This window comes from Thermobia domestica, chromosome 1, assembly GCF_964235325.1.
Source record: "Thermobia domestica chromosome 1, izTheDome1.hap1.1, whole genome shotgun sequence".
NCBI classification, from domain to species: Eukaryota; Metazoa; Arthropoda; class Insecta; order Zygentoma; family Lepismatidae; genus Thermobia; species Thermobia domestica.
Genome location: NC_137454.1, coordinates 246,105,719 through 246,117,033, shown reverse-complemented (window position 1 = coordinate 246,117,033; position 11,315 = coordinate 246,105,719). Strand labels below are relative to the sequence as shown.

At 35.7% G+C, this 11,315-nt stretch overlaps 1 protein-coding gene across 1 annotated transcript in view; it reads right to left on the bottom strand.

Moving 5' to 3' along the window:
* The window catches only part of Csgalnact (Chondroitin sulfate N-acetylgalactosaminyltransferase), a 368,071-nt gene that overhangs the window by 279,574 nt on the left and 77,182 nt on the right, over positions 1–11,315 (bottom strand). The window lies entirely within an intron of this gene.

Below are 11,315 nucleotides of genomic sequence, written 5' to 3'. Positions count from 1 at the left end.
CTTAATCACTTTGTAACTTTCTCTAGTGTTGACAAGGCCGCAGGTGTCAATCGAATAGTTTAGTGTTTCACTCATGTCACCTTGTGACTAAGGTACGTCCTGTCGGTATATATATGGTACTGGGTTCAATTAGCGATAAAATACATTTTTAGCGTTAAACAAATGCAAAAATCTACACGAAATGAGATACCGTGATCTCTGACTTACGGATAACACCAAGCAACTAATGGTACTGAGTGTGATTGAGTTTACTAATTACTATTTGGCTAAAATCAGTGTTCCTTTATCTATAGTTCTTTTCGTGCTTTGAATTGCAAAGTTTGAAATAACCGTTTTAAATTATTGTGTATATATATCTTCCGAGTAATTCTGAGAATCATTGCTCTTTCTTTAAGCAATGTATGAGACTGTTAAATTGCTCTTTCCTTAAAATGTTGCACTAAGAAGGATGCATCCAGGAAAGTCCAAATTTGCAGAATGTCTATAGCAGGGAAGAATAAATATGTTTAGTCGATGGCTGCACAACGCCTCCGCTGTCACCACGTTGTCACACAGCGAATACAGCGAACGTTTAAGAGTATTCTGCACTTACTATTAGGTATCGGCCTGGGAACTTTGGCGCATCTACCCAGTCTCCTTCTTGGTGTTTCATTTTTAATGGCGAGTACTGAGTAGGAATAATATTGTAAGCGAATGCGTTTCCGGCTGACACCACACTTTTAATTATTGCGACATTTAAAAAAAAATACCTGTTAATTAAAATGTACAGAGAAGTTATTTCTGGAAAATTCTATTCAGGCCTCTTGTGGTAACAACTGCACTTTAGTAGAAGATACTATTAAGGAAAAGAATGAGGTAAAATAATCTTTATATCGTACAAGCAATGGATGATAACAGCTTAATAAATGATTGTACGTAAATCTTGTTTGAGTTTGAATATAGGATTGTATAAGGCTGTGCATTTTGCATTATTATTGAGGTGCTGCAACTAACTAACTGCAAACCATATGATAAATTCTTACAGTAATATATCACATATTGATTTACTCTGTATGGAAACGAAAATAGTTTAATATATGGTTAACCTCCTTTGTGCCAGGGGCGGATCCAGAGGGGGGCGATCGGGGCGATCGCCCCCCCCCCCACAAGAGGAAACTTTCTTATTTTATATATAAATAAACCCATCCATAACAAGTTTGGAGCTCTTAAAAGTAGCAGTATTACCGCCGACCGCCCCCCCCCAGAAGTCCGTCCTGGATCCGCCCCTGCTTTGTGCCCATAATTTTAAAATTAACGTTTGTCACTTTTCAACACTTGACTTTGCAGTAGCTTTCCAACGAATTAGCAGGAAGCCCAAACTTATAGGACACCCTGCAGGTAAATACATTTCTTTGGACAGTTTCACTGCTCCAAACTAAGATTTGAAAAGTGTAGTATTGTTAATTTTATTATTATTGGCACAAAGGAGATCAACCATATTTTAAGCTATTTTTGTTTTCATACAGAGTAAAACAATATTTGACAACATTACAGTAAGAATGTATCATGCACTTTGCAGTATGTTGCAGCACTTTAATAATGGTGCACTATACGTACACTCGAGATCCTGCATATGTCCGATCCATACATTACAAGAAGGCAACACGTATTCGATACAGGTAAAATCTGTATATTTCATATGGACAACCTATTAGCTATATACATCCAATCTATACATTACATATGGCCAACCTGTACGCGACATACGTATAATCTATATGCTGCATGCAGACAGTCTGTAAGCTACATATATACACTCTGTATGGTGCATACGGATATTCTGTATGCTGTATCTGGACAAGCTGTGTGCGACATAAGGAAAATTTGTATAATACATACGTACAATACGTATACTGTATCTAGTCGTACGTATGGGGCACAAGTACAATATAGATGCTGTCTCGGGGTTGAACGCAAGAAACATACGTACAGAACGTATATTGCATACTTCTTGAAATCATGCTCCGTCCTGATAGTCAGTGTATGTCGTCATTATTAACCCACATGCTACATACGACCCTGACGTCACAAAGCTAGATATCACCTCCGTATATACTTGTTACTGCAGATGACGTCACACGAATGACGTCATTGCACTTATGCAGACAGTACGTATAATACATACTTTTTCAGCTATACGTTTGCTGCAGGATGTTATATACGGTTGTACGTTAAGTCCAGAAACTACAGGAATTACGAATGTAACCTACGTTTTTAAGTATGCCACCTACAATTTTTTTTCTCAGTGTGGGTCTCCCTAACGACATTATTATCTGGCATTACCCATCCTGATGCTGATTATCTATGTCAAGCACTTGCGTTCCTCTAAGTAGATGTTGATGTAGACGACGCTTATTTATTTTCAGATATGAATAGTATTATAATTCTAAACTATGACATGAGTGGGTATTATTAGAACATCTGTCTCCATCCGTCTGTCACCGGAAATCAAAGGAAAAACAGAAATAAATTGCAAGAAACGTTTTCCTTACATGGTTTTAATGTCCTCAATTAACCCTCTATTCAAACCGAAAATGACGAAGTGATGGTAGAAATGTCTCACTTCCGGTTCCAAATTTGATCATTACACAGCTAAAACTTTTTTTTTTAAGCAAGGACTAAGTATTCCAATAATAGGTTTAATTTATGCCCTTATCTACTAAGATCAGAACATGGTACAAATCTACCATCTCCTGAGCGTAGACCAACTTCAATGATTTGAATTACAATTATTCGACAGAAATAAAATCTATGTTTCTTGTATAAGTGAATTTAATATATATTAGATATGTACGTTATCGAGAGTTTAAATCAGTCACTTACTAGTAAACGCACTGTTGATGGTGGCAACTACAACCACTACTTTGGGGGGGGAGAAATAAAATGAAATCTTTCAGTTTTACGTCCCATGATTATGCCGGCTAGGCTAAAGGAGACTGAGATATGAATGGAATGAATAAAATGGGAGGAAACGGATAGCCCCCGAGAAAACCCACGCACACGGTGTTTGTTCACCAGAAATTTCACTTCGTGCGATCTGGGATCGAACCAGGGACCCCATGCCCCAGGGATGAAGGCTCTACCACTGAGCTATCGCGGCCCCGGGGAAGAGGGAGAATGTTCCGCTGACACGGTTTCTTCATTACATGAAAGTTTTTAGTAAAAATATTTTCTTTTAAAGAACTCATTTGATAGATTAGTGGTGAAAGGTAATATTTAAAAGGACTATAGTTTTATATTATATATAAAGAAAATTATCCAAGTAACGTGAACTCTCTCTTAACCACCGATCTTCAAAGGAAAAAAAGTTTCGTTATAATCTGCGCTCGGGCCTCCACAGAAATATACCATACAAAAATAAACAGACTAACTAATTGCTACGCAAACAACAAATTAAACACGAAGAGGGATGAAAGGGCTACAATTGACAGCATGATACGTAGAGCAACAAGAGAGACTGGATTACAGTCGACATGTTATTAAGTAGTGGCATGAGTGCGCATTTACGAAATCAGTTGAACAAAAGAAAATTACAACTTTTATATATTATATTTTATAAAATAAAGTACTTTACTTCATTCGGTATTGTAGACTCAACCATATTTTTTTTTCAGTTATATGTTTTCTGTATTCAATACACATACACTATAAATACGTGTATGGTTTTCGCAGTGCGTTTTATTCAACATACAGTATTTTGTACAACTCTGTGTCATTGGAACACCTCGTAGTCAAAACTTCTGATTTTGTAAGTTAAATTTATAGTGTAAGCCTTTTTTCTTTTTATTATAGAAATGCTACACGATTTAGAGGCTTTAAAATGATTATTTTCGTTTTAACCAATTTCCTCATTATCCGACCAGGGCCCAGTCCCGTGGTGATCAGTTAACAGAAAGTCTACTGTAACTAATTTTAACCGGAGTCTATTTTTATTTTTTATGGCTAAGCAGAGTCCAACCTTCGAAATGGTGAAATCTAGGGGGACTCTCACTTTTGTTTCTTCAAAAAATTACCACCGTCATCACTTGTAAGAGACAATCGTTTTGTAATTGCAATATACAACGCTAAACTGGTACTATTCATACACGCATATGAAGTAATCATGAAACCAACTGTAGACAGGAAATGTCGATGTCAGTGAGGGAAATGAATGGTGTTGAAAGAGAGAGGCTTCCAAAACATAACATTTCCCCATCTATTCAAGTTAAATGAACTATTCTTCAAAGGGTAATTTGAGCTTTGTAGTGTGCACTTTCTATTGAACTGGAAGCTACTATATTATCCTTCAAAGAGAAAGTACAGTAGTGTTACCTAAATGATTATCGTTACCTAAAGCCAATACAGAAACAAAAACAAAAAAATAGATAACTAGCTTCTATCCTCTCCATCACGGTGAAACTAGAATGATGGCGAGCTTAGAAAGAAACCCAGAATAAACCAAAATTCTCTTTAATCCGAAGGGATTAAGTTGATTTCATGGAATAATGACCAGTATTCACTATTAGTAACAATGGTTTCAAACGACTTTGGGGCTACAATTGATGAACGTATTGTACGTGCGCAGACCATAAGGCAAATGAACAAATATTCTCAGTTTGGAAAACTGCAACAGGATTGCTATGATGGTTTAATAGGAGCGTGTATGGTTGCTGCTATTCATAAACTGTAGCTTGTGTGAGCAATTCAATTAATCTAATAGCTCACTTGTTAATTAGCAGTAAATGTTTTATAATGAAAAATACCTAATCCAATATCAACAGCAATTGAGAAGCTGCATGCAATAACAGCCTAAGTCGATTAACGATGTTTATGTTCTCCCACGCCAATTTTCTGTCTGAATGAAGAATACAACCAATTTAGATAGTAAGACATACAGAATGAACAAACTACTATTAGAAGTTCCTGAAACGCAAAGCTACGCAAAAAAAAAAAAAAAAAAAACCCCGCAAAGTTACAATGAAATACACCTAAGGAGACCAGAATTTCTACTTGCAAAAGCAGGAGAAATATGAATCAAGAGGGCTGGAAAGGGTGGGGAAAAAGGTATAAAATGCCCAGATTGCATTTTGGTTGGGCGCCAGTATTATTTTCAATATATGATATTAAAAGTGGTCCAACATATGTTTCTTTCAATGCAAAATCGACCCCTGTTTCTATTTATTTCGAAGTTGGCCGTCCGCAATAGAGTTGTTTCTAATACGCCATTGTTGTTGAAAATTGCACTGTTTGTTTCCTCATGTGCACTTTTGTACCCCGTTTTAGTTCCAAACAATTATTTGCTATTCCTTTTGAATGCAGCATGCGGAAATTGTCGCATTGGCCTAATAATGAGTTCGTGTAGCTGTCAAATGGTAAATTTAGCGATTGTTTCAATGGAGGCAAAATTAACCCTGTTTTGATTTAAAAGTTTTAAGTTTCCCTTACAGAGGTATTCCTGAGGCGCCCCTGAATCAGTCTATATATTCTGAATAGAAAAATAATATTACATTACACTACATACACTTATTGGTCCTACGTAAGGTGATGTTTCACATACCATTAGTCGTCCTGGTAATTTCAAAGCTCTAGACCAGGTACCACAATTTGAACTGTTTTCTCTGTTTCAGCTGATTTGCGTTGCTTCAGTATCTCGCGAGCAAGGCCAACGGAGACACGCGAGATAGTTAGGCCACATGGAAGGGAGTTGCTATCAAATTAGAAACACGCTAAATCGTAAGGTGAGTCTACACAATATACGAAAAGATGTATTTAATAATAATAATGTTACTTTATAATGTTAAACTTAACAATTATAGTTGATTAAAAGAAATTACTTTTTAAAAAAAACTTACTTTTTCGGTTGAAAATATACCATATGAAACTTACAAGTGGTAGATTTAAGGATTGAAATATACTTTAACATTTGGAATTATTACATACATACATACATACATACACACACACACACACACACACATATATATATATATATATATATATATATATATATATATATATATATATATATATATATATATATATATATATATATATATATACAGGGTGCGGCACGTAAAACCGGCCCGTCGTAATATTCTGATATATTGTGTTTTTGGCAACACTTAAACAATCTACCTTCCTACCAAGAGATGGCGTGTCGAGGTCGGGTCGACTTACGTGACCTGCAGCAGTCACGTGCAGCCGCAGCCAGTGAAACTAGTCCATTATTATATATATATATATATATATATATATATATATATATATATATATATATATATATATATATATATATATATATATATATATATATATATATATATATATATATATATATAAAATTTTTATTTTGTTTTCTTAAAGACGAAAGGATACACAAGTCTAAATTATTATGAAGCGAACACACTTGTATCACAGAAACTCGATTCATGCATCAGCTACATAAAATAATTAACTTTATAATTTCTCAAAGAAGAGCATGACCTCGGAGAAGACAAAGACATCCCGTTGTATACCTGGTGATTTAAAAAAGCCCCTTCGTAACTATATTAGTACAGGTGTTTGACGGCAGAAACGCAGCTTTGATCCTAGACTAAGCCTATGCTGTTCGGGGTCTCACATTAAGCTATAGATCCACGTTTCATATAACCTCAGTGTTGAAAGGAACGCTAAACTTCAAAATAATCAATCAACTAACGTATATAATTTGTATTCAGCCATGTTCCTCCCGAAGTTTATATTCCCTTCCAGGAAACGATCCAGGATGGAACACCTATTATTTCTATTGAAAATGTGGAATAGTTGTAATCTGGAAGCTTTACAACTGAACTCCTTCCTTTGTTGATCATTTAATAGTTTTCACTTACCACGTAATAACTATTGGGCGGCCTCCATACAAGATAAGCCTAATGGGCTTACGAGCCGTGTAAAGGTAAAAGCACTTTCACATACTTCCTTAATTACAGCAGGTAGTGGGATAATGTAGTCAGCACCATGCACTGCCAGTATCCAGATTGTCCTAAGTACGAATTTCGCAAAGGCAGAGCTAACCTTGCAGCTGCATTCGAACGAGAGTAGAATTTAAAAAAAAAATCCATTCTGGATCGGGGATTGAACTCGGGCCGCCTTACCGAATAATATGCTACCGATGCCCCTTATTCGGCATGAGATTACTTAGAAAAAGTACTATATATATATATATATATATATATATATATATATATATATATATATATATATATATATATATATATGAATTTAATACTCAAATCTGCAACTTGAAGTATATAACATTATATATTTCTATTGTTTATAAATAGGTAACTTTAACAGTAACTTTTGTGAGTATGTATGTAGATACAAAAATAATTTCACAAACGTAAGTAATTACATATTATATATATATATATATATATATATATATATATATATATCACCGACAACGTTTGGGAGGTGATTCCTGACACCAAAATAAGACGAAAAGTATAGACCAACCTCGGTGCACAAATGCTTCCTTTCGGAACTATAGACCGCCGAAAACATGAAAAAAATGAAGTTTAAACGTCCATAGCTCCAAAACTATAGGACCTATCGTAGTCAGGTCAAGACTTCACTTAAGAACTAGTATGTGCCCTATCCAAAAATATATGTTTCAGAATCCTGCGGGAGTTTCATAATTTTTATAGAGGTAGTTGGTGAGTACTTGAAATTATATGCCCTTAGCCAAACACCCTCTACAAAAATCGTTGCGTGAGTACCTTAGGATTCAGAAACATGGATTTTTGTATAGGCACATACTAGTTCTTAAGTGAAGTCTTGACCCGACTATGATAGATCCCATAGTTTTGGAGCTATGGACCTTTGAAGTTCATTTTTTCATGTTTTCGGTAGCCTATAACTGCGAAAGGAAGCATTTGTGCACCCAAGTTGGTCTCTGTATACTTTTTGTCTCATCTTGGTGTCAGAAATCACCTCCCAAACGTTGTCGGTGTTGTTTTGAAACACTATATTATATATATATATATATATATATATATATATATATACACACCTTGTAAGTCAAACTTAATTATACTCATTGGCATGACAAGTTGAATAATGTTGCTTAATGTTAAACTTCTTTGGGCAACCCTTTTATATTCTATATAAGGTTTAATGCTGTTGTATTCCACGAAGAAAATGCAAATCCTCCCCCCCCCAAAAAAAAAAAGCTGGAAGAACTTGGGATTGGTTACTTGCATTTTGCTGCTTCTTCCATGGACTTAATAATTTTAATGTAACTATTTTACTTTGCGTTATAGTCCAGATTAATTAAGATTTGTTTAAATGAATCCCAAAGTAAAGTCCGGGTAGGAAAATTTTTGTCTACGAGCTTTCACGTCGAAAATGGCCTGAAACAAGGAGATGCGTTGTCGCCATTATTATTTAACTTTGTGCTGGAATACACTATAAGGAAAATGAAAGATAGCAACCAGGGCCTAGAGTTGAACAGTACTAACCAGGTTATGGCATATGCTGCTGATGTAAATTTAATAGGAGATGATAGGAGAACAATAGAAAGAAATGCAGAGATCTTATTAAACGCTTGCAGGGACATGGGTTTAGAAGTAAATGCAGAGAAAACTAAATACATGGAAGTGCGTCGGGACTGTAATACAGCAAATTATAGATGCGTTAAAATATTAAATAATACTTTTGATAAAGTGGATAGTTTCAAATATCTAGGATCAATAGTAACAGACGAAAATCATATTCACGAAAAAATTAAATGTCGACTAAAAGAAGGGAATTCGGTTCAAAATCTCTTGTCGCCGCGAATTCTATCGAGGAATTTGAAGCTTAAAATATATAAAACGATAATCATGCCTGTTGTTCTGTATGGTTGCGAAAGATGGTCGCTTACTTTGATGGAAGAACATAGACTGAAAGTATTTGAGAACAAGATCCTGAGACGAATATTCGGACCCACGAGGAACGGGAATGGGGAATGGCGGAAGCTTCTTAACGAGGAACTACATAATTTATACGGTTTACCCAACATTGTTAGGGTCGTCAAGTCTAGGAGGCTTAGATGGGCAGGTCATGTAGCTAGAATGGAAGAAAGTAGAAACGCTTTCAAAGTCTTGACTGAAGACCAATCGGAAAACGACCATTAGGAAGACCTAGGCGCAGATGGGAGGACAATATTGAGATGAATCTCGCAGAGATAGGAATACAAAGTAGAAACTGGATGCAGTTAACTAAGCACAGAAGTCAGTGGAGAGCTTTTGTGAACGCGGCATTGAACCTCCGGGTTCCATAGGCCATACAGTTAGTTAGTTAGTTAGTTATAGTCCAGCTCAAATGAACCGATGTATACCTGTTTAAGCAGTCCGCTGCACTCGAACTACTTAATATGGTGTCACAAGTATCAACATGGAAATAATGACCAGACGATCTTCCTTTACTCATGACAAAATTCTGGCAGTTGCTTGAACAAGTTTGCTCAGTTAGTGTTAATTGACTAGCAAGATTATGGAAGTGCCTGCTCTAAACGGACCATAGGGCATAAGATCCAAATTACATATGTTATAACCGTGAATCGAAACCGGATTATTCGTATGATGGGAGGAACTCAAATGATTTAACTAGGGGGAAATAACACAATACTGGAGATTCAATATTGTGTGTGTAGGAAAGTAGTCAAATAAAAATATCGTTACTATCTCCACAGTTACTATAACCTATTTCATTTTTTTTCACATGTGGCAAAGAGACCCCATAGATCCCGGGAAGCGCCTGTGGACTGGGAGCGCGAAGTGGAGAATCTTGGCAAGTATTAGAACAATAGCGAGTGCTTTAATGTATACCTTTAATTCTAACATTGACAAATTACCCTATAGAGAATATTGTGCAGCAATCATTACCGGATGTATGCTCGGAAAGATATTTCTGTGTTCCGGCCCGCAATAGTCTGTAGTGGATAGCAAATGGGCACCTACATATTTTGGGCCTTAAGTTCAAGTTACAGTGACATGGAAAATTAAAGAGACATTGGGCGTACAGGAATGCTCTCTGAGTTCCTACAAAACTCACTGAAACTCAGACCGGAAGTACTCTTCCTAAAAACACTATAACTCAATTTTAATATTTCCATGTTGTTAGTGGGAAAATATGATAATGTACAGTAAGTTCATATTTTAATTTACACATATTTATATATCTGTTTATTTTGATTGAAAACTAAATGCAACATCACTTTTATATGTATGTCGAAAAATTACGTTACATAGTTAAACTAAAAGCTACCACCCTACCAAACGTTGGCGAAGGCTGCAATAGCAAGGCCCTCTGATACTGCAAAGGACAAGAGGTTCCATTCAATTCTCTCTCTCCAACACATATACAGGTTTCGTCGCTGCTAACAGCACCCAGGGGACCGATTGGTTGTGCGGTATAGGTCCTATTTCGAACACATTCTCAGAAAAAATATATATATATCTCAGCGTTTTTCTGGACCCCCTTCTTTCTCTTATTTTTTCTACAATGAAAAAAAAAACATAACAAAAACGTGACGATGTGCCTTTAGATTGAACGTGCTTGCTATGCACTAAGTTCTTGACAGATCAATATAATTCACACGGTTGATAGAACTTTACAAGCAACCGAACAAATAAAGAGAAAGTTTCTCAAATATTAGTGAGTCATGGACTTGTACTGCAAAGAATTTCCCTTTTTAGACTTCCGAAATACGTTATGCGTACGTATGGAAAATTCTTAAAGAATGACTCTATACATCCATTTGTTTGTCGATATGTGCTAGAGCAATAAACAGTTAATGACAGCAAGAAATGCTTTCCTGATATGAACTCACTGGCACAAAAATAAGTGATCTATCTCCCATTATCAATATACGTGCTGACACTGGAAATGTGAGATTTGAAACCGGCAGTGATATAATAAGCTATTTTCTGTTTCAATAGTGTATCCTTTTGATGAAAAATGGTAGGAGATACCGAGAATATACACAGCGTCTCATAAATACGTTTCATCTCCGCTTCTATCCTTCTTTTGAAACCAGGAATGGTCTAAAGATTCAATTCGTATGCAGCAGTTTGTTTAGCAATCGTAGTTTCAGATACTGAAAAGAAACTCACTTGCTTTATTCCTGTTTCAAATTTATCGCTATTTACTCCTATAATCATAGTAAAGGAAGGAAATTCAAGATTTAAGATCTATAAACGTTTCAAACTACATGTTGATCATAGGCAATTTCAATGTGTTATCTTGAATACATTTAGTCAATATTTATTGTTTAT